Source organism: Mus musculus, chromosome 8 (assembly GCF_000001635.26).
Source record: "Mus musculus strain C57BL/6J chromosome 8, GRCm38.p6 C57BL/6J".
Taxonomy (NCBI): Eukaryota; Metazoa; Chordata; class Mammalia; order Rodentia; family Muridae; genus Mus; species Mus musculus.
In genome coordinates this window covers 13,945,308-13,951,690 of record NC_000074.6, presented here as the reverse complement: position 1 = coordinate 13,951,690, position 6,383 = coordinate 13,945,308, and positions in this window count along the sequence as shown.

Here is a 6,383-nt window from a genome sequence, read left to right as displayed (position 1 = left end):
TGCCCTCTTCTGGTGCATCAGTGTACTCACATACTAAATAAATAATTCTTTAAATAAAAAATGAAAAAAATGAAAGAAAAGAAGAAAGCAAAAGGACCTGCGTCTGTCTCCTTGATCTGCCCAGGCTTTCCTGACATGGTGGCCTCACCGTCCTCAAACCAGGAAGTAGCCATCCACCTTCCATAAGCCGACTGACAGACAGTTTGGGCTGAACTTCTGCACATATACCTTCTCATTAGGTGAGCCAGCTATACTGGGCTGTCACCTGGAGTGTGACCGGTGCACTGAGTGCCCTGGGTGTCTTCCAGTCTGCCGCTCTTAGTGAGTTAACTAAGTAAGCCCATAAGCAAATTTTTCTCGTAGGCTTCAGCTGAGAGACGGGAGCATGCCAGGGATGGTGTGGGTTTGTTTTGTTTAAATTTGTCCAGTTTCTTTTTTAAAAAATGTACCCATCCCTTGGAAATACATCTTCCCCACCCCAAACAGTGACCTTTATTAAGATTAACACGCATAGGAACTGGACCCCGAGAAAGCTCCCGAAAGCCTACCTGTGTCCCTTTCTGGCTATAGATGCCTTAAGGAGGAGGCAGGTACTGAGCTTCACCCTCTTCCTCACCATCCACGTACCTGATCCTGGTCAGAATTCGTCAGATCACTGCAGCCCTGTTGTTCGTTCGTTCAGGCTTATGCTCCCAGAGCTGCCTCAGCGTGGCCCCTGTTGCCTCCTGGCCGGTGTCCCAGGAGACTCCCTGCTGGCTTTTGGTTACTTACTCCTTGCTTCTCTGGCTCTTAGTCACTCATCAACTGGGATGAGATTGTCAGAATCACCAGAAGACAGTGTGAGGAGGAAAGGCGGCGTCTTTAATTCTGACCAGCTCTTTGAAACATTCACAGATTTCTTGAACCTTCCGTCTCCCTGTGACCACTCAGAGCCAGGCAAATACATCGCTCAAATCGAACCTTCTACCCTGTTATCAAGCTCTCAGGAGGAAGATGCTCACATTGTTATGTACTAGGGAAAGTAAATCCATTCTACTGGCAGTTAGCTCTGTTAGCATGTGCAGTGGAGAGCATCTGTCCAGTGGCACTCAGGGACCAGAGCTTGAGGTCACGGAGCCGGGCTGAGGAGGCATGTACAGGCTTGCAAGGCAGACGCTGTGAACCTAAGGGTGATCAAGCCATGAGATAATGACTGTTCCTGGCTTTCATTATAAATTAATCTTAATGAGAGCCAGTGGTGTTGTCCATTAAATATGACAGCATGGGGGAATTGGGGTAAGATGTAACTTGGTTAGGTTCAAGTTAAATCTGCCGGTCAACTGTTGAAGCCTGTGTTCTTATGGCCATGTGTGAAGGTGCCAGCCATGAACAGGAGTAGTGATGGGGTCCTAAGCCAGTCATCCTTTGGGAAATCAGTAGCAGGTTAGCCATAGCCAGCCCTATGCTTTTTGTGGGTGTGCTGACTGCAGGGAGTTGTCTGAGTGGTGTACATCTGTAATCCCAGAAACTTGAGAGTCTGAGACATGGGGATTATGAGTTCAAGGCCAGCCTGTGCTTGATGAAGTCTATCTGAAGAACAGAAAGAAAAACCAAAGCCAAACAAAACTGAATAAGAAAAGCCAGTGTTTCATAATTTGTTTGTTTGTTGGTTTGAAGAAGAATCTAGAATGGGAACAAAGGCCTAGCGCTCACTGCCAGCTTCCCACTGGATTTGTTCTCTGTAGTCTGTATTGCATGTTTAGATGGGCAGAGTGTGACAAATGGCCTACAAACCAGGCCTGGTTTGTCCCTGGGACTCAGGGGACAGTGGTGGGTGTGAAACATTTATAGTGGGCTCTGTGGGCTTGCCACCTTGTTCTCACACCATCAGGTAATGGCTGCTGTGTTTGACAAAGTCAGATGTGTGGCAGGATTTTCCCTGTCCAATCTACTTAAATATTAGTGCAGCAGGAGGTCTGTGATTGGACAGGGAAAAGGGAGGCGGAGCGAAGAGTTGAAGAGACAGAGCAGCTCAGGAGTGGAGAAGCCAAGATAGGGGCAGACAGACAGGAAGAAGATCATGATCCCGCGTGGTTTTAAATAGCCACAGGTAGTTATAAATATCATATAGGGACAGAATAATTGGGATAACTTGTCTGATCTAGGTGGGCAGCTTGTATCATCAATTGGCTCTGAAATTATTGTGTGGGCATCTTGTGAATTGATAATTTATTGATACATAAATCTGACTTGTAAATTATAAGCTTCTACAGTCTTGTTTCTACCAGGTTGCTGGGTGTTGTGGCGGCTGACTGCAGGGTGGATGGCCATTTCATGGGCCTGCCATGGCAGCGATCCTCCAAGAGAACTGGGGAGCTCCGGCCCAGAGCGACCAGGAGTTGAGATCACCCAACACAGATATAAGGCTTACCTTGAACACCTCTCCCCACCCCACCCCCCAAAAAAACCCAACACACACACAAGGCTGGGGTCACCATCTTCCTAAGACCCACAGATATTTCACAGTCTATACGCAGAGCTCCAACACACACTGGCCACGCCCTGGGTTCTGCTTGCAGTCTTGATGTGTGTTGGGAACCTCTGCTGGTTTCCCCACGGGCATTTAAGAGTCTCCACAGATCTGGCTTGGTTTCACCCTTCCCAGTTCATGGCTGGGAGCCATCAAGCTGGAGGGATCGGCTTATGCAATTAGAAATTAATGTCTTCGCATGATTTTTCAGAGTTGCAGAGATGTTCTTAGTCATAGAAACAGGGTAGAATTTTAGCTTTTAAAACAAATGGTTGTACTGGCTCTTCTGGAACAGTATTTAACAGTTAATTTCCTTACAAAGCCAAAGTCAGTATTAGAGTTTTAGGAAATGCTTTTATTTTTTAAAAATGTAGAAATGTAGATATTTCAACTATTTTCAAAGAAACCAAGGCAGTTGTGTTAGTCAGGGCTCTCTACAGGAACAGTATGGATATGATGGGGAGGGGGTGGGGAAACAAAGTAATTTGCTAAATCAGCTTACATTAAAATAGTAACCGCTGAGTCACACCTGGGGGCTGAGACCCAGTCAGGGCTTAGTTGGAGCCTCAGCAGTAGGAGGAGCTCCCATGGCAGCTGTCTCTCAGTGGGGAGCCTGACAACCCATGGTTGCTCAATCCACAAAGCTGGGTGCCTCAGCGGACCCAATTTGGCACCAAAAACCTGCAAGGTTCCTGGAGAGTCACTGGTTTTTAGCTCAGGAAGCCTGGAAGCAATCCTCTGGGCTGCAAGAAAAAATCTCTTGACTGTGAGCCCCTGTAGAGTAAAAGTAATAAAACTGAATCACAAACTTAGAGTAGATAATGCATAGATTAAAATTTCCAGGCTAGCGGGCTGGAGAGATGGCTCAGCGGTTAAGAGCACTGACTTCTCTTCCAGAGGTCCTGAATTCAATTCCCAGCACATACATGGTGACTCACAACCATCTATAATGGGATCCGATTCCCTCTTCTGGTGTGTCTGAAGACAGCTACAGTGTACTCATATGCATAAAATAAATAAATAATTCTTTTAAAAAATTTCCCAGGCTAAAAGGGAGGAATGGAACCCAGCAAGGAAGGTTTAGACCAAAACAAAACCCAAACCAGCAGGATAAACAGTACACCCTACAGCCCCACATCCGGCATCTGGGACTCATGGTGGCACTGTCCAGGTCCAAAGGGCTAGCAGGCAGAGATGTGCCTGTCCAGCTCTGTTGCCTATAGCAACCGTGGCCTGTCTCTTGGGCTGGCTTCCATGGCGACTACAGCCTTCCCCAGCTACCATCTCTAACACACTAGCACGCATGCCCACTAGCTCTTAGGCTTCTCCTTTACGGCGTCGCACACAGCCTACTCCAGTGCTCCTTGCATGGAATCTGACCCCGCTACACATCTCTCGGCTTCAACAGCCTCCAGAAACCTTGTGGAAAGCCTGATCCTATAACCTTTGCATTTTGTGTGCCTGAAAGACACATGCGCTGCCAGAACAAGGCCAAGCAGAGATACAGTTAGAGCCCCCTGTTAGAGCCCGCTATGGCAACTCTATGTGCCTTCTAGGCTAACTTGGAAAAGCACCTCCCTAGGTGTCTCTGCTAAAGCAGGATTCCCTTGAAGATCTCTGTCCAGTCACTCTTGTTCTGCTTTCGAAAAGCATTTTGTTTTTACGAGTATGGGTGTTCTGCCTGTGCGTATGTCTGCAGTGTGTGCTTGGTGCCTCTAGAGGTCAGTGGAGAGGGTAGGATCCCCTTGGAACTGGAGCTACAGACCGTTGTGAGCTTCCACGTGGGTGCTGGGACTTGAACCTCAGTCCTCTGTGAACGAGTTTGTGCTTTAATACCCTGGAGCTCAACGGGCAGGGCCTTGGCAGCGTTCCCCAGCTTTCCCATTGGCCTGGGCACTGGTGTGATTTCAATTGCGTCGATCCTGTCGTCAGCATAAGCACCGCGTTCTCGGTCTTGTACCTCGTCTTTTCACACCTTTCACCTTTCTCTGACTGTGACTCCACGTAAGAGCAGCGACACAGCTTACCTGTTGTGCCATCTTAAAATTTCCTATGAAGAAACAACTCAGTCCATTATTTGCCAATTTAGTCTCACTAAAAAAAGTTTAGGGTTTGAGCAGAATACAGATTGTTCAGCAGAATATGACACAAATGGCCTCTAGCCCGACACCTGATGATAGGGTCCTCATTTCCTGGTGTCTCCCGAGCCTGGCCTTTGCTCTCTTGTTTCTATCAGAATTCTCATTTTCTGTTCAGCTACCAGAATGGCTCGGTAAGGTCTGTGACAGCATTCTGGGGGGTGGGGGTGGGGTAGCCTAAAGCTCCACCCTTCCACACTCTTCTTACAAACCAGTCCAAAGACCCACAAACTTCAAGGTCAGGCTTATCATAGTAATAATCCCACTCCTTGGCATCAAAATAAATATTTGGCAGAGTACTGTAGAGGATCAGAACCAACTGTGTGTGTGTGTGTTACAGTGACTTTGTTAGACCAGCTTATATGATAGCTGAGTTGTCCAGATACCATCTACACACTGGAGAGGCAGAGAATGCTGGTAGCTGCTGACTACAAGAAGCTGGATGCTTCAGCAGTCTTAATATAACAGGGAGACTTTGGATGCTTCCCAGAAAGTTGCTGCTATTGAATCAACATTTGAAAAGCCAAAGAAGCTGGAGTTGTGTATCAGCGGAGGATGCCAGCAGCACAGTCAGGCACACTCGCTCAGGAAAAAGACACAGCATGGGCCTTTTTCCTCGGATCACTTTGAGCCACTCAGTGGAAGTCACAGCTCACACTGGAGGTGGGTCTTTCCCTTTTACTCCTCTCTGGGGATACTCCACAGGAACAGGTACATGTATTGTCAGTCCAGTGAAGCCAACCAAGACTAGGCATTGCAGTAGATTTGCAAATAACGTGGTTTAATATTTAAAAGCTCAGGTTTCACACACAAAACAAATGATTAAATGAATGAATAAATTTGCAGGATACAAATCATGAAAAAATTAATTGTGCTTTTTACTCAATAATCAAAATTCATTTAGAATAGTTAAAGGATGAAATACTTGGGAAATGTATTAGAAGGCTTTGGCAAGATATCCTTTCCACCCAAAGCAACCTACAAATATTTTTGTTGTTGTTGTTTTTGCTTCTCAAGACAGGGTTTCTCTGTGTAGCCTTGGCTGGGCCTTGAACTCACTCTGTAGACCAGGCTGGCCTTGAACTCAGATTCACCTGCCTCTGCCTCCCAAGTGCCAGCACGCTCAGCTCACAATATACAAATTTAATACGACCTGCATCAAATTTCCAGGGGCATGTTTTACTGAAATAGAAAAATCTGTTCTAAAGACATATGAAATCAGGACCTCAAATAACCAAAGCAATGTTGAACAGAGTACAGGCCTCTCCCTTCTCTCCAGAATAGACCAAAATGGTGACATCATCAACTGTGATGCTGTCATGAAGATGGGGACCAGCTGAATAAAGAGCCAACAAATAAACTCAACCTGTGTGACCAAGAGATGGTCAACAAAGAAGTCAATACTGCTCTTTCAAACTGGAGAGATGGCTCAGCAGTTAATAGCACTGACTGCTCTTTCAGAGGTCCTGATTTCCAGTCCCAGCAACCCCATGGTGACTCACAGCCATCTGTAATGGGATCCGATGCCTTCTTCTGGTGTGTCTGAAGACAGAAACATTGTACTCACATATAAAGAATACAATCTCACATACAATCTTTTCCAGCTGTGCTAGGAAACTGACAACCCACTTGCAAGGGATTAAGTTGGTTTCTTTCTATCATATGCAAAAGAATTTAAAACATAAAAAAAGCTTTTTTAAGAACCATGGTGGACCATGCACTCAGGAGGCAGAGGC